Below are 27,302 nucleotides of genomic sequence, written 5' to 3' on the forward strand. Positions count from 1 at the left end.
GCATGATGTGAAGTATAGTCCTTTTACCCAAACACTGTTGACTGGATTGTGAATGGTCTCCTTAATGGTCATCTACCATACTGAGAAAAGTTCAGTACCATGTTTTATCATCACAGTCCATGGACAGATAGCTTCTTGATGTAACTGGGTTGATCTTGCTCCTTAATTGAGGATTTTTTGGGGGGCTCCATACAGACATTATATTTTAGTGGGAGAATCGCTGCACTCCCAGTAGAAACTAGAAGCATAAAAGGACCACTCACTTCCTCCCTGGGTAAACATGTTCCCTCTGGGAGAAAGATCTTCTATGTTAGCCTGGAGAAATCTTCTTGCAAGAATGAATGTTTGTATGCTCCCCTCCTAATCTGTTCCTGCAGAGGAGCAGTGGGGCAATTCTCTCAGCCTTTTTCCTAGACTGGGAACTGCTCAGTTTGGAAAAGTGGCTGAGGGCTCTGTCCCACTGTTCCTCCCCCCTCCAGACCACTGTGGAAGGGGACTGGAGACATTGGGCAACTCTCACATGCTTCCCAGATCAGGGACCCCAGTCCAGTGGGGAAGGGGGCAAAAATGGCTGCTCCTCCACTCTCTGCTCCTGTCACCAGAACCAGAGTGATGGAGTAAGCAGGCTGTCCCCTGCCCTCTGGGAGAAGCCTGGAGCAGATGCTGCCTCCATGCCTTTCCCAGACCAAGATAACCCCAGCCTGCAGAAGCCATGGAGAGCTGGGGAACAGAGGCAGCTGCAAGCTTGATGCCTACACTGCTTCTTCTCCTGGAAAGATTTCTAGCAGTGGAAATCACTCAGAAATTTTCAGCACTAGAACACCTTTTGACATGCATTTATTCTGATTCTAGAAGGCCTTTTGGGTTCCACCATGATACCTGACTCTATCAAAGCACATGGTTATCAAAAAGGCTCCAGAGGTTGCTGAAAATTTTTTAGAAAATCTTTGTCTGTCTATCTGTCTGTGACTTATTTCAGAGATAAATTCCCTGCTGATAGGAATAATTAATCCCTTTTGCCAGGGATGCCACTGCTGCATCAACTGTATGGAGAAAGAAGAGTAATCCCATATCCTTTTTCCCAGAAAGAAACAAGTCACTAACAGGTCTGGCAATGACTTAAGAATGACCTATCCACTTCAACTGGAATGGGACAGTCCAAGTCTCTTCAAGTGTGGACTGAGGGTTGACAGATTTTTTTGGATGTCCCCTTGAAGGGCTCATGATCCGCAAAAAAATATCCCGAATCCCAACAATCTGCAGAGATGTCTTCACTGGGTTCTGGGAGATATCAAGGCTACCAAAGATGCATTTCTCTGGGACCTGAAACAGTACTGGAAGAGCTCCCTGCCTCTTGTGGCTTCCTGCTTACCTTTTTTGCCTGGTTTCCAAAAAGGAGAAAGAGGGAACAAATGAAAAAAAAAGCCACAATGGAGCAGCAGTATCACTTCACCTGATAATCTGCACTGTGCTTTTGACTATATTGTACAAATACACTTCTTCCCTACATTGATCCTTCCTGTGCAAAATGTATAGTCTGGCCCTTAGTTTCTTGCTCTGCTGCATATTTTAATAAAGCTTTTGTAAGCTACCAGCCTCTTTTTAACGACTGTGTTGTCTTTAAAAAAAAAAAAAAAAAAAAAGCCATGAACTTTCCTCAATTATCATTCAGCACACATCAGATGATTTCATTACACATACTGGTTTTCTGCCATTGCACTGTTTGAACCTAATACCAGATCTCATTATCATAAAAAACCAGCATATTATAGTTTCTTTGCTATATGTCATTATTACCTTGTCAGGTTGTGTATGCTAATATGTGATAAGGTGAAACAGCTCAAGTTCAACACATTTTTCAATTTATCTTTTTCATCATCTTTTGATATAAATGGATGCTAGTTACTTTGCAGGAAGTTTTGCCAAGATGGTATCTTCTGATTTAGTATTAAATTATAATGTTTCATTTTGTCATTCCTGAAAATACTAGGTTCTAAGTTTAATATACTTACATAATATTTTCAGTTTTGAATTTCATCATAAGCATAGAGTACAATGCTATGAAAAGTATGAACTACTGCTTCCATGTATACCATCAAACAAAAAAAACTTGTTACACTATAGTGCCATGTAGTTTTCCTTCCTGGGTTGGATGGATTTGATTTTTTTAGAGCACATAGTCTAAAAGATGGTCCCTTTCCAAGTGAATTTATCAGAAACTTGCAACATGGACAAATTATAACGGAGATTCAATTGTGAAAAAAAAGAAAAGAAAAATGGAAAGAATGGATATTAATAATAAAATGGTACTGAGAAGGGTATGGCAAAACCAGCTGGCAGAGACTGACACAAATAAACATATGGTGAAAGGACAATCTGATATAAATGTTGAAAACTAAGAAGCATGAAAGCAGAAAACTACTTAGGAGATAAAAAGAAAGAGCATTCAGTTGTTGAGTCTCTCTCAGGGCAAAGGCAAGGCAGAAAGATTTCCAAGAAGCCTTAAATCAGTATGTGGCTTAAAGTTGATCACTGTTAAATTTAACAGCCCCTCTGAAATCTCATTTTACAATATTACTGATTTTCCTGTATCACAGGTGTCTAATACAAAACAGATATATAAATTTCTCCTGTAACATGAATATAAAATAAGAATCCAATGCTACAAATCCATATAGACTTAAGTTCACTATCATGAGTAGTCCCACTAGGGCCCCTCAACCCATTACATTTATGCCACAATTAACATGTTAATCATAGTTTAAATGGGAAGGTTGCTACACATGTTCCCAATTTAAGGTTCCATAAAGTGGTAAACCAGCCATAAACAAGTGTTTTAAATATAATGCACCTTTGTATGTCTGGTTTGTATGGCACCTTAAATTGAAGGTGTGGCATGCCCACACACTGGGGCTTTCCAGGGCTGATGCCTGATAATCAGCTGATTGTCTGAATCAACCCTTTATAGCCCCCATATCCAACCTAAGTGTGACAATATTGTCAGCACGAGCTGGGGGCGCCCCAGTCTCCAACCGATTGGGGGCTTTCCCAGGAATGGTGCCAACAACTGGCTATTAGCATCAGCCCCCTGTCTCCAACTGAACTGAACCCAGTGCCTCCCCATGGAGGAAGGGGAAGGAAAAAATCAGAAGCTCCCAATGGGATAAGAGCTTCTGCTCCCCCTACCAGAGACTTTAAGTCTTTCAGCTCCCTTCACCATAAGCCTCTGATCTCCTGCACCTGGCAGCCCTGCTAGACACTTAGTATAAAGTCCGTGTGGGGAAAGCCCTTTGGCTCCCTCCACCAGGGCCAGCAGTCAGTTGATTGGTGGCCCAGACAGCTCTGGGAGAGCCTGACACAGGACTAATAGTCTTGAACTTGCCCTGGGCTGTTCTGGGGCAGGCTGACAATCAGTTGACTGTCTGCCCTGGCCCAGAGACTGTCCTGGGTCATGCCAGGATGCAGGCAATTAACTTTCAATTTGCTTGTGTATGGGAGTCCAGGATCATGGTTCCCAGCTCCCCTGCAGTGGCAAATAGAAATGGCATTGTAGCAAAAACCTCAGTTTTTCTTTTTTTAATTTACTTAAAAATACATTCCCTCCCCTTCCTCTAACCATTTCTGACTTTTTTTCTGCCCTCTCTATCCCTTATAAGTGATTACAAGTAATACTAGGTAAGCCAAGTTCTTGTATACTATTATTGCAATAAGCCCCTTTTAATATTGTAAATAGCATTGTTATGTTTGTATTGATTTGCACTGTTTTATATTGTATTGTATTCCTATAATTTTTGCATTGATTTTTGTTGTTTTATATTGAATTTATATAATTTAAGCCTATGTCTGTAAAGTAATGTCAAGCCTCCATCTTGTGCCCCATGCCATTGTAACCTATGACTCATACCTACCCCTCTTATGTAAATTGGTTCCTGAATGAATGGGGATGAATGAGGGTGCTTGAGAGACAAGAGGCAGTAGGTCTAAAAATAGCTCCCTCTGAATGACCGAACCATCAACTTGATAACCCAACCATCACCCTGCATTGACCCTCCCTGGCTCAAGATTTGGAAGATAAAGACTGCTGCAGAAATCAGCCAACCCACCATTTTGCAAAGGCTACACATGCTCAGTACAAACATCTAGAATCCTCTGGAACAGGGCTGACTTTGCTTGGACAGGCCTTCCCCAGAGGAGATCAGAGGTAGTCTGGCCAATAAAAGGGGTAGTGAAGACTGACTCCTTGGGACGCCCTGTCCATCTGGACCAGCACCATGCCACACCACCTATCCACCCAGAGGCCCTGCCAGTGACCCCCCTCTGGACAACACCTGCTGGACAAAGACCCCCTTCCAGCCTGGATAGGTAGCTATCAACCCCACCCCCTCTTCAACCAAGGACTTGGACTCTGTTTCTCTTTCCTACCTGGACTCCAACCCATCCACTGAGTCTCTTTCTCCTGCTACCATTGTGAGTGTGAGTGTGTGTGTGTGAAGTTATTGGTTCCTACACACACGGGGCGGTGTAGTGAGTTGTCTGTTTAATAAACCTGTTATTTTGAAACCCCAAGTTGGGTCTTTGTCTGTTTCCTAACTGTTTTCCTGCTTGCCACCACTTATCTGCCCCCCAGTCTCCCAGCTTTCTGCCTCTCTCTCTCTTTCCTGGCCATCTCCTCCTTGCCACTGGGCTTTTTCCCTTGCACCAGTCACCTTGAGTAATTCTGGGACCACTTGACCTTAAGTAACCCCAGCTCCCCTCCAGTCTGCCAGTTCTAATCCTGGTCCCAGTAACTTTCACTCCTGGCACTTTCACTCTAACCCCCATCCATCTCCCTCCTTGTGGAGATCTTTGACCCTTGATTTCCCCTCCCATAGTCACCAAGCAACCTAGGGCTCCCAAGTACCCTAAGTGCACACATACACATACACACAACACCACAACACACCACCCAAGTTAGGAACTCACCTGTGTGTACATGTAGGTGGGTGGTATATGCATGAACTGGCATATATCTCATTGTGTGAATGGTATATGTATGAGTGATCCGTGTATGTGCCTGAGTTGGTAGAGTGTGTACGCACCTAATTAATTTTTGTATGTGTGCATATGCAATTGTACACCATGCCCTCCTGTCTAACAGCTCGATACTGAGATCCTGAGAGTTGGCCTGGCCCCAAAGGACAACAGCATGATTGGGGTTTGATCCCTGATTCCACAGACAGGCCTCCTGACATGCACATGCGGCATGCTAGGAGGCAAACTGTTGGGATCAGATCTGGTGGCATCTTTAACTGAAAGCATGTCAGGGCCCTCATACTTTGTTCAGAACCAACAGGACTACTCAGAGTAATCAGCTTAAACATATGTACAAATGTTTTGCGAATAAGAACCTAGGACACGTCTACATAGAAACTTCAGTGCCACATCCAGATACCTAAGCTTAATTGAATACTAAAAAAAATAAATAAAGCTGCAGGTATGTTCTGAACTGGCTTGAGTTTCTCTACATGACAACATTATGTGGCACAGATAGTTGTTAAGGTTTAACAACTCCAAAACCATTAAACTAGATAATTGGCATTATTACTGAGGTAAGTTACAATAAGAAATAAACTTGAACTGCAATATTAACCTTTTTAAAAAAGGGCTTATAAGTAGGATTATTTTAATGTATCTCTTGATTTTTTAAAGAAATTTAATTAGTTGTGATTAAATTTAAAATTAAATTCCAGACTCTTAGTTTCTCAAGGTTATAAACATTTCCTTGTCATCTCCTTGGTGAGCCCCTTCAATTTATTTCCTACCTCTATGACATCACTCACATACTTGTACTTCCTTCAAAAAATGCTTTACATTAGAACAAAGTGCGACAAGATGAGCTTGTGTAATATGACGCATATAATTTCCATGAAACGCTGCAAGTGAAAGTAAGATAATCACACCCCAATTACTTAACAATTAACACATTTTTTCAATTTAGTTTTATTTTTAGTAAGAAACCAGGTTATGCTTTCAAGTTTTAAACTGAAACACTCAATATTTAATTCTTAATTTTATCTAGCTTTTGGCCACTATAAAATGATCTTTCCCTTTCAGAACCATAAAAAAATCCTCACATTGTCATTTTATAACTATTCAGTTGTTATCCACAGATAAAATATGAAGCATCCTGTGTATGTAACATGAATCTGAATTACATGACTACTCTTTCCAGACTAAAAATGAACTATTCTGACTTTTCTTTATCCAAGTTTGAAGACTCATTTGAAAACAGGGACATTTTATGTTTTTGTGGCCAAGTCCTCCTTTATATGAGACCATCAAGAATTAATTTTGAACATAAATCATAATATGCAGTCAATCTGAAACTTCCATAAAGAGACAGGTTTCATGGTATATGGGGCTAAATCTTCAGCTCTGGTTTCTAAACTTTGCCCATAAAAAGCCATGCAAACAAAATACGCATGCTTGTGGTCTGCCAAATGTGCATAATAACTATAAATCTGGAGTCTAACAGTCTCTAATGCTCAGGGTGTTCAGCATTTCAATGTGAGAGTGATGTTCTTCCTGCAGAAACCAGAAAGAACCATAAATCTGGGTCCTTTGTGTGTATTTCAAAGTCGAATCCTGAGGTGTGCACCACAGAAATAAAGGATAAGAAAAGTCTACAGATTCTGAACACACACACACAAAAAAACATGCCCATGAATTCTGACTGTAACAGGGACTCAAGCAGGAGCCCTGTTACTTGGGCTAACTCCGGGAGGAGTGAACTCTGAATGCACCCTGCCAGGTGGAGAGGATTTCACACCTGGAAAAAGGTGGGATGATTAGCTCATGAAAACATGAGATAAAACCGGCAGCTGATTGCCTTTGGGCACCAGAAGAGGAACATGGTGGTAATCAAGACCCTAGAGAGTTGAACAAGACAAAGAAGTCTAACCTGTGACTTGGTAGGATGCTGGGAGCTCTGGATTTCCTGAGGACACCACAGGTCAGACCTGGACAGATACTGCTACAAAGGATCGCGCTGCTGTGGTGAGTCCAGAGAGATCCAGATGAGGCGGTGGGAGCTGGCTTGGCTGACAGCCAAGTAAAAGACGGCATCTCTGGGATGATGCAGGGAAACAGAAACACAGATAAGTCCCTGACCCTGCTGGGACAATGACTACTTAGAATATAGAAAAAGGAATTGTGTGGGAGCTGCAAGGAACTGCTCCTAGCACAAGCTGCGGATGAAGAGTGAAAGACGCAGAGACTGCGTTCCAATAATAAGGCAATTAGCGGTTAAGATTAGTTTAACTAATGTATCTTTGAAAACTACAACATGGGGTTTTCCTCACCTTCAAACCAACTGCCTTTGCCAGTGAAATAATTGGCAAGGCTACGGTCACTGTATCTGCTACTCTGAAAAATAAACTTATAATTTGAGCATGTAACATCTGGGTACTATGTATTGATTAAGGACTTTAACCACTCACTGATCTCCTTCCTTTTCTTATTAAATCCAAGTTGTGGCAGGTGAGTATAGGAAGAACATGAAGATATTACCCAAATGCTCACACTGTTAATCAATGATTCCAGGGATTTTGACTGTAGCTTTGTTGGTCTAAGGGCATAGGCAGGCAAGGCTCTTTGGGTAGATGTGACATCTTTTATTAGGCCAACTGAATGGCTGGAACAAAGTTCTTTGCAAGCTTTTGGGAACAAGTACCCTTCTTCAGGCACAGGAAGATTCTGCTGTTGTTCTGAGATCTCCAAGGAATCTTGGGTAGCTTTAACATGTATCAACTTAGTTTTTCAGCTTAATTGCTTTTTCATTAACTCATTGAGTCAAATATAATATTGGCCTTGCCACAAACTTCTTGTAAGTACTACAGATGCAAAGTAGATATAAAACTTGGAACCACCTTTTTCATTTTTTTGGTGAGACTTTTATATTATTACAGCTGTGAATGACTGAATTGGCTAGAGAGAGCTATAATGGTGAAGAACACAAAAACTAAAGAATGTGATTTAAGAATACTTTATTGCCTAATTACCACAGGCAAGATTAACAGAATATTTCTCTTGTCAGTGTTAAGACTGGGGATGGATTTAACTATTTTGGGTACCTCCCATTACATTATTTCAAATATTGTATTGATTATAGCAAGGGAAAATAATGTTGTCTAGTGTAGTTGAACCCTACATGGGCAAGTCCATGTGTGGTACAAACCTAGGTTTAGTATGCCCAGTTATATCAGGCAGGCAACAGAAATACCTTTTTGATGGCTTTGTGTGTTGGCACTTTACTGTTATCGTAACTTATTTTTTGGCAATTGTGTATCTGGCAATAAAATACCTACTACTCATTTTCTCATATGCACCTAAGCTTTGTCATATTGCCAACTTTATTCTGTTTAATTTACAATAACTGACTGTTTCCCAAAGGAAATAATATCTTGCTAGAGATATTTGGGATCAGACATAATTGGCCTCTATCTTTTAGATTTTCTTAGTTTTGGGCTACCCATCTACCAGTATTTTAAAGATTGTCCTTTTATCCTACATCTGAGAAGCAGCAGGCAATGATGAACTACAATAAAACATATGACCAAACAAAAGTCTGTTCTTAATAGCCATGGAATGATCAATATAAAATGTTGCAAACATGTTATTTTGAGCTATGAATTCAGTATAAAAAAATCTATTCCTTTAAAAATACATTCTGGTCTAAACTGTTGCTTAAAAACAAGGTCAGTGATGTTTAGGTCTTAGTTAACTTTCACTTTTAGAATGACATTCAGTATCAAGGTCCAAAAATGTTATGTACTTAAATATTATATCTTCATTTGGTTAGTTTAAGGGTTTTGGTTACTCTACTTGGACAATTCTATCCTTAGAAATATTTAAGTTATATGTTTATGGTTTCATACCTATTTTTTGGCTCTTCAGGATACTATATGGAAAGCAGCTGGCTGCCACTAAAGCCCCTGCTACACATTACAGGTTTTGTGTAATTAACTGGTTAATTGCACAATTACCTTGAGACCAGCTACATGTGCAATGTACCTATCACACCTTAAAAATCTGCAACTAGATAAAAAAGTTAAGACCTCAATACATGCATATTAACTTTACAGCTGGTTGCTATCAGGCTTTAAGTTGCACATGTAGCAGGGTCTCCCATGAAGATGGGATGCCGTCTCTGCTGATGTGGCTCCCAGTCTCAGAGGTGCACATGCCCAGCACAGGCTGGTAGTCCAGCAACTGAGGGGACTCTCAGCCTTAGCAGCTACTGAATCTGGGTCCTAGAAGCATGGGGTCCTGGCAGCTGGGGGGTGGTGCACAAAACCTCAAGGGCTTGGGAGTTTCCCCTAAAGCTGGGGGAATCACAACTGCCATAGTACCCAAGTCCTGGGGGTTTCTGGTGTGATCCCCAGCCCCTGGTGTGTGTGGTGCAGAGCCTCCTGCCATGAAAGTGTGGCATGGACGGAGGCATGATTGTGTGGATTGTGCATTGGATCCCACTACACCATCACCTGCTTGTGTAGAGAGACCTAAATTTATTAACTAGTACAGTACACCATAGTACACTGTCAAAGATGTACAGTCTCCACTTAAAGATAAGAAATAAAATTCACATATAACAGAAGAAGAGAACAGGTACTAAATAATGACTGAACTTAAATCCTCTTTTTTTACTATGCTTTGAACATGGGGTATGAAGATATTAAATGTGATCGTAATCAAAAGGAAGGTAAATGCATATGTCACCTGCACAGCAATTTGTGTACTACAAATCCAATTTGCTGTTTCTGACTCAAGTAACGAGTTGCATCATTTTTCAATAGGCAGGTAAAGATGTAGCTGCACACTCTGTAGTAAAGATGTCAGCAATTTTGAGGTCTTTGGGTTAAAAAAACAAACAAAACCAACACACCTCAAAAAGACCAGAAGTTGGTATGGAAGAACACAGCATTTCATTTTTATATTCATACATTCTTTTCAACAAGGTATTATTAAAAAAAAAAAAAATCAGTAGGATGTGGGAGAAAAAGAAGAACAGCATGGTCTTAATAACAGATATGACAACACTAAAGACTAGTCACCATTTTTCTATTTACTCACCTCAAAGCATGGTTAACTAAAGTCATCCTTAACCATCAAAACTTTATTTTAACTCCTTTGATGTTTAGCATACAGCTTAAAAAACCTGATATAGACTATTTTTTTTCAGAATATTAAAACCATATAATCTGTTTTGATGTTATTATTCTGTTTCATATGGTATTTATTGTATATCTGCATGATTCCACATAAATAAAATACTAAATACCTCTTAATTCTACCAAGTTATCTATCATATCTATCTCAGTTAGGCTCTGGAGCGGTGAGAGACGCGCAGGTGAAGCCCGCTGCGCCCCTGATCCCCCAAAGCCCCCCAGACACCCCCTCAGCAGCCGCCGAGCCCCCTGCCAACCCCCAGCACAGCCGGAGGTAAGCGGGCTCATGGTGGGAAGGGGTTAACTCCTCGCTCCCTGGGAAGAGGCTGCTGCCTGGAGCTGGGCCAGGTCAAGCCCCCGCCCAAGCCCCTACTTGGCCCAGCCCCCCAGGGAGCCATGAGACCGGAGCCGCACGAACAGGCTGCGTAAACAGGGGCCCGAGTTAGCGCAGAGTTCGCGCAGGGGAGGGCGTGGGAGGGCACGAGACCCTGCCTCCGACCCCCCAGAGTAGTCAGCCCCAGCCGTAGCCAGCCTACCAGAGGCATAACACGGATGGGCACGCGCCGCACCCCGAGGGTCCCCTCAGGCTTTGCGGCCCCCCCATTGGGCACCTCAGAGACGGCCACCCAGACGGAGCCCATGGTCCCAGGCTCCACGCAGATGGAGCCCCTGGCTCTTGGCTGCGGGGGCTGCCTGTCCCTTTTTCAGGCTCTGGGGCCCGGGAGCATGGCCACCTCCCCTTGCGGGGTCTGCTCCCTACTGGGGTCTGTGGCGCGCCAGCTGGAGGAGCTCCAGGCCACAGTCCAGAGACTGCGTGCCATCAGGGACTGCGAGCAGGAGATAGACTCCTACTGCCAGGCCCTTCTCCCCCGGGAGCCGCAGGGGAGAGCTCCGTCTCCCTCCGCGACTAAGGAGGACTCTGGGACCTCCCGCTCTGCCCAGTCAGGGGCATGGACCAAGGTGGTCAAGGGTCCCAAGGCCCGCCGCACCAAGGCCCCTCCCTCGCCGGGGCTCAGCAACAGGTTCACACCTCTTGCAGCCCCCGCAGAGCCTGCTCAGTTGCCAGCTCCCGCAGGCAACCCAGGCTCAACCACAGCTACTGGCCCCGCTCTCCCCAAGTCAAAGCGAAAGGTGTTTGTTGTGGGAGACTCCACCCTGCGGGGCACTGAGGGGGCAATCTGCCACCCCGACCCCTTAGCTTGGGAAGTCTGCTGCTTCCTGGGGGCCCGCATCCGAGACATTGCGGAGAGGATCCTGCAGCTTCTCCGGCCCACAGACCACTCCACTACCCCATGCTCCTTATTCATGTGGGCACCAATGACACGGCTCGGAGCACCCCCAGCCAGGTCATGAGGCGCTACAGGGAGTTGGGAGCGGGGCTTAGGGGTCTGGGAGCTCAGGTGGTGTTTTCATCGATCCTCCCAGTCTCGGGCTATGGGCTGAGGGAGAGGAGGATCCACGCAGTGAACCAAAGACTGCGGAGCTGGTGTCATTGGGAAGGCTTTGGCTTCCATGACCACAGCCCACTCTTTGACGAGAGAGGCAGCGAGCTGCTGGGAAGAGATGGCCTCCACCTCTCTCCCCTGGGGAGGAGGCTCTTCTCAGCCAGGCTGGCTGACCTGCTCCACCAGGCTTTAAACTAAGCCCACTGGGGGATGGGAGGACTACTGCCACTGCTGGCCCGCTGAGCGACACTTGCAAAGCAAGCAGACCAAGGCACTTAAGGCAGCCCACCCCTGCCCCAGCCCTGGCACAATCTGTGGGCAAGGCAAGAGCCCCTAAGGGGACACTTGCCTGCCTGTACACTAATGCCAGGAGCCTGGGTAACAAGCAGGAGGAGCTTGTCCTCCTGCTCAGTGCAAAGAATTATGGCGTCATTGGGATAACGGAGATCTGGTGGGACTACACCCATGACTGGACCACGGGTATAGAGGTCAATACCCTGTACAGGAGGGATCGTGTTGACAAAAGGGGCGGGGGTGTAGCTCTCTATGTGAAGGAAAGTTACATGTCCCTGCAAGCTGATGTTGGCAACCAGCATGGACAGCTAGAGACCCTCTGGGTAAAAATTCGTGGGAAAAATGGCACAGGGGACACAACGGTGGGAGTCTACTACAGACCTCCCACTCAAAGTCCTGAGCTTGACCAGGAGTTTGCCCGGGAACTGACTGAGGCCGCTTGCTCCAGAACCTTGGTTGTCATGGGTGACTTCAATTACCCGGACATCTCCTGGGAAGATTACTCAGCAAAATCCGAGCGGTCGCAAAGCTTTCTCTTATGCGTGGATGACCTCTACCTGACTCAAGAAGTCTATGGGCCAATGAGAGGCAAAGCGCTGCTCGACCTGGTACTGGCTACAGGGGATGACCTAATCGGTGACCTAGTGATCGATGGGAAGCTGGGTGACAGCGACCACGAGCTGATCACCTTCACCATCCGCCGTAAACCTGGCAAGTCAGTCAGCAACACAGCAGTCTTTGATTTCAGAAAAGCCGACTCTGACAAGCTCAAGAGACTTGTCGGTCAGGCCCTCAGGGACCATGACCCCAGGGAGATGGGAGTTCAAGAAGAGTGGTTGCTTCTCAAGGAAGCGATCCTCAATGCACAAGCTAAATCTATTCCAACACGGAGGAAAGGCAGCAAGAAGGCACAGCAGCCCTCCTGGCTCTCCAGGGACCTAGCGGATCTCCTGCGGCTAAAAAGGAAAGCCTACAAAGGATGGAGGATGGGATTTACCTCCAAGGAGGATTAATCTGCGCTGGTCCGGTCCTGCAGGGAGCAAACCAGGAAAGCCAAGGCTGCAACTGAACTCCAACTAGCTTCAAGCATCAAGGACAACAAAAAGTCCTTTTTTAGATATGTGGGGAGCCGGAGGAAAAGCAAGGGCAATGTTGGACCCCTGCTAAACCAGATGGGGCAACTGACAACTGATGCCCAGGAAAAAGCCAAGCTATTAAATAGGTACTTTGCGTCAGTCTTTCATCAGTCCCATGGCATGCCCATGCCTGCTATGGGACAGGGAGATCCGGGTGATGGGGATCCCCTACCCTCCATAAATGCTGACCTTGTGAAGGAACACCTTGAGAAGCTGGATACCTTCAAGTCAGCTGGCCCTGACAATCTGCACCCCAGGGTACTCAAGGAGCTGGTGAGCGTCATAGCCCAGCCCCTGGCACGGGTCTTTGAGAACTCCTGGTGCTCTGGTGTAGTGCTCGAAGACTGGAAGAAGGCCAATGTGGTACCGATCTTCAAGAAAGGGAGGAGAGTGGATCCGGCTAATTACAGGACCATTAGCCTGACTTCTATCCTGGGGAAGATCTTAGAAAAGTTTATTAAGGAGGCTATCCTTGATGGATTGGCCCAGGCTAACATTCTAAGGGATAGCCAGCACAGGTTTGTTGTGGGTAGGTCTTGTTTGACCAATCTCATTTCCTTCTGTGACCAGGTGACCTATCACCTGGAGAAGGGAGAAGAAATTGATGTCATATATCTTGACTTCAAAAAAGCCTTTGATCTGGTATCCCACAATCACCTCTTACCCAAAGTGGCCAGTTGTGGCCTTGGCTCCACCACGATCCGCTGGCTGGGAAACTGGCTCCGTGGTCGGACCCAGAGGGTTGTAATCGATGGCAGTCACTCGTCGTGGTGCCCTGTGACCAGTGGGGTCCCTCAAGGCTCTGTCCTGGGACCCATCCTGTTCAACATATTCATTAATGATGTGGACATTGGAGTCAGGAGTGGACTGGCCAAGTTCGCTGATGACACCAAACTTTGGGGCAAAGCATCCACGCCAGAAGATAGGCGGGTGATCCAGGCTGACCTGGACAAGCTCAGCAAATGGGCAGACGAGAACCTGATGGTGTTTAACACCGAAAAATGCAAGGTTCTCCACCTTGGGAGGAAAAACCTGCAGCACCCTTATAGGCTCAGCAGTGCTATGTTGGATAGCACTACAGAAGAAAGAGACTTGGGGGTCATCATTGACCACAAGATGAACATGAGCCTCCAATGCGATGCTGCGGCTAGTAAAGCGACCAAAATGCTGGCTTGCATCCATAGATGCTTCTCGAGCAAATCCCGGGACATCATTCTCCCCTTGTACTCGGCCTTGGTGAGGCCGCAGCTGGAGTACTGCGTCCAGTTTTGGGCTCCACAATTCAAAAAGGATGTGGAGAAGCTTGAGAGAGTCCAGAGGAGAGCCACGCGCATGATCAGAGGTCAGGAAAACAGATCTTATGATGACAGGCTGAGAGCCATGGGACTCTTTAGCCTGGAAAAGTGTAGGCTCAGGGGTGATCTGATGGCCATCTATAAGTTTATCAGAGGTGACCACCAGGATCTGGGGGAACGTTTATTCACCAGAGCGCCCCAAGGGATGACGAGGTCGAACGGTCACAAACTCCTGCAAGACTGTTTCAGGCTGGACATAGGGAAGAATTTCTTTACTGTCTGAGCCCCCAAGGTCTGGAACAGTCTGCCATTGGAGGTGGTTCAAGAACCTACATTGAACACCTTCAAGAGTAAATTGGATGCTTATCTTGCTGGGATCGTATGACCTCAGCTGACTTCCTGCCCTTTGGGCAGGGGGCTGGACTTGATGATCTCCTGAGGTCCCTTCCAGCCCTAATGTCTATGAAATCTATGAAATCTATATCAATTAAAAGCTAGACTTCTGGACATTAGTACAAAATCAAGACAGAGGTTCAGAAAAAAGCACTTATCATTTAATCTTAGTAATTAATCATAAAAATTGTATCTGGAGTATTATTAAAAATGTAGGGAAAAGAATTAAAGAATCAAATAGACGGTTTGTTAGTAATTAATTTGGATTTTCACTTTTTACCATTTCAAAAAGTGTTATGCAAAATACTAGGATCCATGTTAATTATCTGGGTTCTATGACTTAGCAAGTCATTTAGAAGGGAGAGACTTGTTTAAATCCACCACATACCATGTATTATTAATACCATAAAAATAAAAATTGATAATGATTCAGTAAAAAAGTGTTACTTTTATTAAGGAACATTCTTTCAATCCAAAAATGTTTAGGAGTCTCCTTCTGTGATCCTTGAATAATGTCAAGATACACAATCTTTTCAGCACTTTTCAGCTCTTAAAATTTCGACTATCTAGTGCTACCTCTTTTCTTCATTATTTTCTGCCATCTCTGACAGACTTCCACCAACTCTCTGAACATCTTTGCTCTTTACTCACAAACTGGCAGCTCACTCATCTGCACTTTTTACTTTTTGGAACAGGTTGTGGGTTAATCAAACTTTGTACAAAACACCCAATGTTAAAAACAACATAATGTACGAAGTAACTAGAAATGAGTGTCTAAGTCCATTTGGAGAAGTGAAATGTAGGTCATTTCCTATCCTTTTATAATGAAGGAAACTTTTATAAAGGGGCACTTATATAGATACTGTACTATAATAAAATATGCAAAGCTAAATATCCAGTATTCAGAGAATGTTAATGCAAAATCCATAATATCGTCACGGTTTAAGGGGAAAAAAACCCCAACACTGTGTTCCCAAAAATGTTTTATACTTAAGAAAGTCTGAACTCTTATATTTTGAGTGAACACATGATGTGTTTTATGTAGTAACTACCATGCATAATCAAGCTACTACATATATTTCTCAAAGGGTACATTTATCGTGTATGTGAGAATCTACTATACATTATGGCTGCACATCATGCATCTGTTCTACTTTTCAAGTGCAGTAAAATCAATTTACTAAACAATTAACAGGTGCCTGCACCCACGATATTTTAAAGTATCTATGAAAATATATTGAAAACAAAGAATAATTGTTTTTTTTCATTTTTGCCACCTCTACAAATGCATTAAGAGAGGAGAGGTGGCTGTTCACATTCAGGGTGGAACCCTGGTGCGTGTAGATGCACTCCCTTTTGGCTGTGCAGTGAGCTCTCTGAATGTACCAGCTTCTCAGTGTGGCTCTAGGACCTAGGGCACAAGCGGCAGCTGCATTCACTGTCTGGTTTCTAGAGTCACACCAACATGCCTGTGAACTCACAGAGCTCATTGCCCGTGTCTCACAGCTAAACTGGGTTGTGGCTGCACTCTGCATCCCTGCTCCTGGATCTGCCTATGGCTATACTTATGTAAGGTATTACATATAATACAGACTGGAGAAAAAAAGACTTACTAGCAGAGCACAAAAACAAGCAGAAAGATTTAACAGCTGTACTCTTGTGATTAAAAACTGAGTTCTTGGTCTTTGGAAGTTACTGCAGACTGACCTCATGAAGAAGCCAGTCACATAAGCAAATAAAAGTGACAGCACTTCCCCCTTCCTGGGGGAAGGGGTTGTGTCACTTGACCTAGTTCCAGTTTTCCTGAAAACCCAAGTATCTGTGGAACTGGAAGCATAATGATTTTCTACAATGTCTCAGATTACATGACCCCATGTACAATCCATACCACCAGACAGCAAACAACTATTGACCAGATATGTAGTTGACCTTATTTCTTCTCCACATCTCTGCACCAAATGTGACTAAAATGTAACAAGGTACAAAATTTAAAGAAATAGTAGTGGAGAAATGGAAGAAAGAGGAGTTGCGTAACTACTGAATGATGACATAGGAAAGAGATTCAGACCCTCCAAGTTGCTGAACAATGAGTGGTTACTTGGACACCCATCAAAACTATGGGCCCTATGGACACAGTTAACCTCCTAGAAAAGTAGTTAGCAAAAGACAATGAATCCACTGGATTAAAGCAGAAAGAAAAGCCTTTAAATTAAGATTCAGGTGGATATGGCATTTAGCTGTGAAGTAAGAATGGATTTTTGTGCATGTCTGATGCTCTAAGAAGTGTCCGATATTAAAACTTCCCTCTATTTTGGGAAAATAAGTTTACCTCCTTACAAGGAACTCTTATCTAAAGGGGGAATATATATACCTGTCTTTAGAACATACAGACATCTTGAAACCATAGGTACCACTTAATAAGTCGTGCCATCTTTAGACGTAATGCAAGTTTGCCTCAGCTCCTGTAACTCATCATGATAGTTCAATTCTCTCAGTGCTAGAATGAATAATTGGACATACAACCATATATCTTTCAAAATATGAATGGAGCAGTAACTGAAATCTGAGAAAAGGTAACCATCTAGCTTGTGAAGCTGCCCACAAGTTTGGAAACAAAAGAAGTGAAAGCTGTAGAAAAGTGGGTGTTTGGACTATCTTCTGATACTAATTAAATGTAATTGGCATTGGACAATGTGAAAGTTCAGGTTTCAGGCACTCAAAAAAAGGTAGTCTCTTTCCTATCTAATAACTTATGGCAGAAATGGTACAATCTCTTTTCAGATGGGGTACTAGGTGTATAAAGGAACCTCACAAGTGGAACCCCTCAGTCTCTCCCCAAAACCCCCAAAATAAACTAACAATGGAAATAATTGAGAACCACAGTTAAAAAGACTCTTGGATATTGTGGGTATGACAAAATCCTGAAATCAATCTGTATCATTATAGTCACTCTCCGTAGTTGTTAAATCCTGGAGGGTGGTTAAGTTGAAAGACATGGCGAGAAGAATGAAAAAATTTAAGTGTTTGTACTGCTGCCAAGTTCAGAATCACCAATGCTGGAAAAAGTTACTACACAATTAAGCCAGCTGGCTGCTGCGGGAATTACAAGGAAAAAAAAAAAGTGGGCTGACTGCTGGGAAGTAACAAGAACATTTAACCTTATTAAATATAGCCATTACTTACCTTAGCAGATATGTTTTATCCTCATGCTTGGTATTCAGTCCAGATTTACAGCCACAAGTGACAGTAAAGTAAGTAATTTTTTCAATGAACTTTTGTATTCAAATAACTTTAGACTCCAAACTAACACCATATCTGGAATTTTAAAATGTATTGCCTTTTAGGCCTTAACTAATAAATTGGTCTTTCTGGCTAAATTTAGATGTTACAGGTTACAACAAGTCAAAGAGCAAACAATTTCCTTACACTGAATGTTCTAATAAAAATCCACCAAAGACACTCCCCCACACACATTAGGGATATTAACCTGATTAATAAAATTAAAGCAATTGTTTGTTGCATACTACACTTATTCTTTGCATTTCGTTACTTCTGTTGAATCTGAATCAGAAAGGGTTTAAAATATTAGGTAGAGACTTGGCAGTGAATATAGAAATAAATACAAGCCAAAGGTCAAGAAAGACAAAAAACCCCACAAAATTCTGTCTACATCTTTCTCTTCCGTCTTCCAACACTACTTTTCATGAATGTATTTTGGATCTTTCAATGGCTAAAGGGTAACTTTTGAAATTGCTCAGTTTTATTATTAATAACCCTTTGATAAAGTTATTCAACTGTTAATTAAATACAAGACTGTCAGTTCCCTAGTAAGGACACATTTCTTAACTAAAATTTACCTCAAACTTTACATATTGAGCACCCCATCTTCCAGTCACCATGATGAGGTTTGATATTATGTTTAATGGCTAGCGTCACCAGACAGTTTTTAGTTAACACTAACAAGGCAATATACTTGAAACAAGAAAAATACAGCTGATGAAAGAAACTGATGGCAGGATGACAGCTTCTTACAATACTGATCATCTGAACTGATAATCTGAACCATCATTTCTCAACCTGTGATAGACAGGCAGGAGACACTCTCTCGCCCTCTTTTCCTCACTCTCATCCTCTCTTGCCCCTTCCTCCTCTCAAAACTATGGTAAAAAATTTGGTGCGCTACCCATTGCGCGATGCTTTAAATTCCCCAGTAATAATTTGGTGTGCTGTGCTTTGCGCAGCACTAGGTTCAGCCCTCCTAGCTTTGGCCAACATCACCTCTGGTCCAGGTACACACTTGAGTTGTGCACCCCTGATATAAAAGGTGGCAACCCTACCCACACCAAATCAAACGTTTATCATGTCACAGCCTTATATACACAGCCCTTCTTCCAACATATGGCACTCATTAGTCTGTAAATATAAAATCCCCTGGAAAATTGAGTGTTGGGTTACTTATTACAATTTTCAGAAGTTAGGGGGTACTTTCTATTTAAAAGGTTGAGAAACACTGATCTAAACATTTCATATGCTTGCAGCTTTCAAGAAGATTTTGGCAGAGATGTGTACTATTTAAGCAAGTATGAAAAATAAATCAGGGCTATACAAACTTAAAGAACTATTGGTTTGATTATGTTACTTATTTTTACACTGATTTTGTTTGAAGTTTTTGTTTGCAGCATGGAGCACATTTGTATTCTAACTTTTATCTCTTTCCTATATTTTTCTTCTTTACTTCCTGAATTTGAAATGGGCTGACAACTCTAAAATTATTTTAAATTAAGCAGCTGTGTACAATTACTAGTTAAAAGTGAGAGTGGTTTGTTTTCTGAAAGTAGCTTCCTTAAGCTTTTCAGCCTACCCTGAAAATGTAGCCTGGATTAATAAAAGGACTCAGATTGCCATACTATTACCTTAATACTATAAGAAATGTACCAATTGTTCATCTTGGCTCCTTCAGTTATATTTTTCTTTATTAGGATCATATTTGATTATGGTGTTCGTGACCTTGTTGTTCATTTATTTCTTAAGAAAAAGAGCTGTTCTGATGGTTTAAGTACAGCATCAAGCAGCTTTCTTTAGATTTGAAAAAATAATGATACTTAAGATACAATAAGTACTTAAATAACCAAAGAGCATAAAGGCTGACACACTTGGAATGCATGTTCAAAGAAGAAAACCAACTAATCCAAAAAGGTAGTACTACTCTGTCTCTGTGATACTTTCTAACAAAATGCAATGATGAACACAGCATATTAAGAATTTAACCACAATTTTTTTGGTCAAACATCCCAGGAAATAAACTACAAAATATACCACACACTTCTTCTGTTTTGTATGTACAACTTCTATTCATATTAAAAGGGCATTTATGCAACTTAATATATTCTTTTGATCAGAACTAAATTTGTGATTCTGCACATGTTAACGCAATTTTTGTTTCAGCTTTAATGGGACAATTTTGCTCCAAATATTTGCAAGAGCTACCTCCCCTCCCCATTTTAGGTTTTTACTCATTGCTGGGGGGGGGGGGAGGGAGAGACAGGACGGGAAGGGGGACAGGGGGAACAGAACAAAACCCGAAGAACTATAATTCAATATTTTAAGAATCTACGAGGACTCTTTTCATTACCAGTATTTATATGAAATCTACTTTGCACAGAGGATACTTAAAATGGCATTCGTACCAGGTGGGGGGGGGGCGGGAATGTCCTAGGGTTGCCGTGCTCTCCCCCAGCGCCCCCTACCGTGCCAAATTTGGGTTAAAACACCCTTGTTCTCGCCTGCCACATCTTGATCTTGTAAAAATTAAAGGGAGGTTACCTCTTGTCCTCCTGGTCACGGTTCCTGCTACCCTGAGCCTTGTTTATATAATGGGGGTCTAAGCACGCCAGCCTTATGAGCTACGTGTGGCTCCAACCACCCCTGTACCACACCCCAAGCCTTGCAGAACTACCAGACGTTGTTCAGTCTTGGCTGCAGCCCTTGTCACGCTCGGCGCCCTCTGGAGCTCAGGCCTTCTCGCTGCCCATGCTCGGGGCTTCTTGCTGCCCACACTATCGTGGTTCCCCTATCAGGCCTCCTCCATCCCCTTCTACCCTCACCCAGTCCTCTGGTCAAACAGTAAACAAAACAGAAGCCCCCTGGCTATAACATAACTCTAAGCCATCTGGCTCTAACCTTTCTCTTGCCACACCAGAGATGTTCCATCAGTCCCCAATCTCGGGCCGTACCTACAGTTTGGCCTCTACTCATTATTCACTCCAGCAGAGTTCCTTCCTTCTGGGCTGCCAGCAGGGAACTGCTTGCCTGGCCTCAGCCTGGGAGTTATATAAGAGCCAGGCCCTGCCCCTTCCGGTCAGACGACTTCCCCTGGTTACCCTGGCAACCAGCAGCTGGGCTCCCTACTTATTGATTCACTAGTAGCAGGCACCTCAGTGCCCTGCTACAGCCATTTAGGCTGCCTTTTACCCCAGAATCTTTTATAATGCATCACTGAAATATGGGAACCTTTAGAAAGTTGTGCTGCAAACTAACAGAGCAATTTGAAGAAGAGTAGTGTAACACTAATTATTCAAATTAAAATACTGTGAATTTCCACAGAAGATAGCAGTTTACATATACTGTAGTATTAAAAAAAACAGGGTGGAGATGCACACCATCAACAGAGATTCTACTTCAAAAATAGAATGTAGTTCTGAGAACCCACACTAAGTACTAGGAATGATTTTATCCATTTTTGACAACCCATGGAGAACAACATTCTAAGTATTCTTTACTCAAAAGTTTAGAGTGTTCAAAGATAGAGTGGGTGCATCTACACAAGATGCTGTACTGCACAGTAGAGCAAATTACTACATAGTAAGCATCACCATGTACACGTGCAGACCCTTACTGCATAGTAATTTGCTCTACTCAGCAGTCAATTTTCAACCTGCAAATGCAAGTAACAAATTAACTGTTGAGTAATTACTGTGCAGTAAGGCATGTGTAGATTGCTCCTGGTCAGCCGGGCAACAGGGGGAGACAGATTACTTCCTGGCCCTGGGAGCTGCCTGCTGCTGGGGTGGGCTCTGCCATCCAAGCTTGGGTGAGTACAATGACCCTCTGCCCTGGCAGCAGGAAACTCCCTGTCCCAGCTCCACGATTGCAGAGCTGGGGCTGGGAAGCTTGCTGCTCAGGCAGAATTCCCCACCCAGCTTGGAGCTGGGTGTGACCTGCCCCAGACTGGGACAGTTGCCAGCTAGCTGCAAGGGGAAGTCTGCATGTCCAGACTTCCCTGTGCAGCCTGGGAATGGCCAGGAACTGTCGTCATCTGGGGCAGGTCCCAGCCCCACAGCTTTTTCTCAGCACCATGCCCCAATTGGGCAATTGAGGGTTTATCCTGCCTTGAGTAGAGAGCTGGACTAGATGCCTTGTGAGATTCTTTCCAGCCGTACTTTCTTTCTTATGATCCTAAGAATAATGTAGCTTGATAAGAAATTGTCTTGATGCTAGGAAAACCAATTTGATATGCAGTTACAGTACAGTACCATTCATTTGAAAATACCAAACCAACTTTAGCCTGACTCTGAATTGTAACTATTATTTACAAGGAAATCAATGTAGGAGAACAAGTTTTCTTTTTCAGCCTCAGCCTGAGACCACTGTTTACTAAATGCAGCCTCTTTATTTCAAGTGCAAATGCGTCCAATTGCTTGCTGATGGGAAAATGACATTCCATTCATACAAACATCCTACTTTTAAACTAGGCGATAGAAACAAAACAGTAGGACACCCTACTTGAACTCCAAGTTGTCTCTGGGATAGCAAACTTAGATACATTTTTAGTTCTGGGCTATTCCAAAATGTTTTCAAGTGCTTGCAATATTTTCATGGTCATTAATAAAATAGCCACATAGCTACCATAGAAAAAACTACACATGAACTCTACTGAAACAATGTCAGCTACATAGTAACATCCCATGATATCAGTTTTTTAAATTTGTTTGTGTTTGAAAAACCCCAAACTGCTGGGAAGTACTACAAATACGTAGTATTTATTTGAATCATGGTCATGGATTCTCATTTCTCTCTATATTTTTCAATGGTGTATTTCAAAATCATAGCTATCACTGGATTAAATATCTAGTATGAAAATATCGTAGAAGTAGGAATACATCTCCTGACTAAATTGTTGCCTTTTTCATCCTGAGATCATACTTTTTCAAAAAGGACAGAAAAAAAACCTAACATGTTTGGCATCCTACTAATCTATGAAACAGGTTCTACAGAAATTAATTCAGATAATTACATTGAAGTACGTTGATCCATTACTCCTAATACCACTTATAATATCCGACAAACCTAGAACGCCAATTTACCCGAACAGAAATTTTATACGCTTTCAAAATTTCATTTATATTACATAGATTAGGTTAGACCAATAATTAAACTATGTATGACCAGATAAAAACTGATACAATTTTGCACCTTTCTGCATTCTGGGCAGACATATTAAAAGTAGATGAACTTTAATAAAAATCCTTGAAATGTATTCCAGTATATAACTAACCAAACAATGAACATTATCTGATGTGCAAAACCCAGTATCAATATTAGTGGCCTATCCTTTCCTGAGGATGACACAGATATTTGTAAAATGATCAGCGAATCCTTCTCATTCCAACTGGTCTATCAATCAGGCAACTTTGATTAAAAAGGTTTCCTCTCTGCAAATCAACTCATGAGTTCTCAAACTCTTGATTCAGTTGAGTAATTCTTATTCTTTAATGTTGTTATCAGATGCAATGGAAGCATTCATCTGTGCAAAATAGCTCTTATTAAATATGCTGAGGAAATACGGATTTAGCCCTTACTTTAATAGACAGATCATATAAGACTACAACAAACATTTTAATTAACAAAGATTTTACTGAAGAATGGCTTCTCGAAGGCAAAGGCAAGGATGCCCACACATTTGTTTCATTAAACTCTGGACACGCATCCTAAAATCATGTCTAGACATCTTGGGTATTAAAGAAATAACAAACAAAATTCCATTATATGGTGACTTCTCATTGTTTATCTTTTTTCATCTAACTTTCATCTTGGTTCTTATTAATATCATTGACATCCAATATTATATCTGACTGTAAGATAAATTACCAAATTTAAAACCTTACTATTTTACCCTGCAGCCTCTTGTAATAAACCAAACCAAACCCTATTGTGCATTAAGAAAAGGAGTAAGAAAAGGAGAAAACATTTTTTGGATATGGGCTAAGAACTATGATTCATTATTTCCTATATTTAAAATAAAGTGTTGAACTGTCTTTTTAACTTGAATTATGGAACAAACAGATTTTAGCTTACATACAGATCCAAGATAATACCCATATTATTAAATCAACATAAATTTAACAACTTATCTGGAGAATAATTAGGATATGTGCAGGATCACTGAGGACACTACATGCTTGTAATTCTTCTCCCTGCTTCACTGATTTTGCTATGCTTGTAAAACCTAATGTAGATTCAATTGTACTGGTATAGATTATCCAAATTCTAGAAATTTTTATACTAATGTAACTGCACCCATGTTAGGGCTTTGTGCTGAACTATTATCCTAGTATGACTACATCTTCAAACCTGTCCTTATGTATACAGTCTTACAGCTTTTCCATCTTTCAGACTTACTGATCTTCTCTGTTCACTTTTCATGCATTCATTTTTGTAAAATCCACCTAGAATACACTTGCCACCACAGAAATAAAACATAAGCAGAGTTCAGCTACATGCAAATCATTAGCTAAACGATGTCCATTTTAGGTTGTACAAAAGTATTTCTAACACAAAGCAAACAAAAGAGAGAAGGTGAGAAGCTCGGTAGAGAATGGAATCTCCGCAGCAGTGCCAGAAGGGCACAGAGTATGGGCGCAGCCCTCAACGTCCTGCGGACTTGTAAGTGTATGTTGTGAGCCGACACTCCCTAGTCTTAAATGATTAAACCCTGCTCACAGCCCAGTTTTCACCCACAACATCTTGATGACTTTTTTTTTATTCTTTGGGAGGTATAGGATGCTTTTATAATAAAAGGCTTAAAATGCACTAAAATGGTAAAATTAAAAAAGTGGACTGATATTTTATAAGACAAGTTTTAAAGAAATTAAGATGTACTTTCTACTGCAACTAGTAAGCTTTTTTTTAAAAAGATATTTCAATTTCTTAGCTGTAGAAATCTTGTTATAAAAACCAAACAACAGTATATTAGATAACAGCCACAGAGATCTAATTATCTAAAGACTAAATACTTCTAATTAAATTTATTTAGGGATTTAATCAGTAGGGGTTATTTCAGTTTCCCTCCTGAATTATGGTATATTATCATACATTTAGATAATTAAAATATATCCATTTTAAGAAGATTTATTAAACTGAATTTATCTTTCACATTTTGGTTTTGCACTAATCAACAAACAACATTTGAAACATAAAGGCTTCCTCCTTGTCTAGTACGTTCTCTGCAAGACTCTGTCCTGTTATGCAACTGAGATCTTAAAAACGGGTAACTCAAAACTAACTGCTGATCAGAGCATGAAGCCTGTTGCAATACTCACCTTGTGGGCAGAACCCAGTGGCAGATGGCATGGGATATTATTTGCTCATCAACAACCTTTTGTATTATAAAGCAGGATCCCTAACATAGTGAGAGAAATCACTAGGGGGAATATAGGATTGCTCATATCTGATCTTTTAAAAAAAAAAATTTTGTCCTCTGCAACACTGAAATGTTCATATTCTGCAGTGACTTACTACTTGTGCTTCAGAAAACTCATAGGACTAGTATCTTTTATATAAAAAAATACATTTTCAGAGGACAGAATGACTAACTAGGTATATATAAACTACAATGCCATTAAATGTACACTTGAATAATGAATGTGAGTCTTAAAAACCATTTCAAACAGTTAACATATAATAAATTTGTGTTCAGAGCTGCAACGTAAAATGGTCCATATACAATAATGACTTTATTACATTTATTATAAATTGTTGATGACAATCTGAGTCAGTAATTATTTTTCACAAGATACAACTGGATGACAAAACTTCGTTCTTGATAATAACTTCAAAAAATGGCAAATTATAATTACTGCTCCAAGATATTAAAGACTTAAAAGACTACAGTAAATTGCAAATATAAATTGATTTGGTTGCTAAGAACTTCGAATAAAGTGTGATGTAAAGATGTAAAGAGCAATGTTAAATGTGCAGGGTTGCATCAGAAATTTCTCTTTCCTTATACATTCTTTCACATTCTTTCACAGTATCAGATAAAATGAGGTTTAGCCCATGAAAGTCTGTGCTATATATTGCACACATCTGCACACTTTAGTTAGTCTATAAGGTACAAATCTACCCTGCCTTCTTTTAAAATATGACCTGTTTGCAGATAATGGACATTATGAGACAAATATAACAAGATAAGTATCAAGAGGACACTAAATGTTCAGACATTAGGGCAAGGGGCAAAGTATAAAATAACTAACCTTAGAGGATCATCAGTCAACCTTTCAGTAAACTCAAAGTCATGATGACAGATCCAGTTTGGCATAGAACAGACTTAAGTGCATTTTTAATTATGCCATTTTTGATCATCTAATACAACATGGGTTCCTTCCATTCATTTAACCTATTCTGTGACACAAGTGATAACCAGGTTGACTGGTTATCATAATGTAGATGATACACTACTACTTGCTGAACCCCTGAATAGCTGAAGTATGTCTTGTGACCACAATTCACTAGATTCTGTTTTTTCAATGACATACTTAGTTGGGTTGGCCACTATAAAGCATTTTTCTGAGAAACTGAGTGTTTCTGAAGTCCAGATGTGCTATGACATAATTCAAGTCATGAGCGTGGAAACTGACTTAACTAAATGACAATAATGTTGGCAAATATATAATCTTTTAAGATGTGGAGAATACATACACTGGTCCTTGTGATAATATAAATAAATGTAAGCATGTACTGTCCAGCAAAAGAAAACTAAGAGATTGTCAATCAAGTAACTTCATCAGTTACCTGTGATTAAGCCGGATCTTGAATAAATACTGGCAAAAACATGGATTGCTTTAGTACACAACAAATTTCCCCTGCTTCTCCTAGCTTCATGGAAAAAAAAATCCAAGATAATATTCAGAAGCTACTCATCTGTTTCATGTTCAAATCTCTGCTTCAAAATGCCCTCTACCATGATGCCAACAAAATTCAGCCTGATCTTGACTAGAAGGATGGATAACTGACTTCTCCTTCCTCCTCCACCTTTTCCTATTTGTTCTTCTCCATCTCCGTATAACTAACAAAACCATTACCACAAAACTAACAAAACTGCTACTCCTATGCATAGCCACCTCCCACCCAAAGGTTCCTATCCACCTTCCCTTGTGCTACTATATATGACCCAAATAACTTACCCAAATTTGAGTAGATTTTTTTAGAATGCCAAAAGGTATAACTCCAATACCACAGTACTTATCTAATGAAACA

General features: G+C 41.4%; 1 protein-coding gene across 1 annotated transcript in view; it reads right to left on the minus strand.

Moving 5' to 3' along the window:
* The window catches only part of ITFG1 (integrin alpha FG-GAP repeat containing 1), a 203,735-nt gene that overhangs the window by 79,078 nt on the left and 97,355 nt on the right, over positions 1-27,302 (minus strand). The window lies entirely within an intron of this gene.

The sequence above is a fragment of the Crocodylus siamensis genome, chromosome 9 (assembly GCF_052110815.1).
Source record: "Crocodylus siamensis isolate JL-2025a chromosome 9, ASM5211081v1, whole genome shotgun sequence".
Taxonomy (NCBI): Eukaryota; Metazoa; Chordata; order Crocodylia; family Crocodylidae; genus Crocodylus; species Crocodylus siamensis.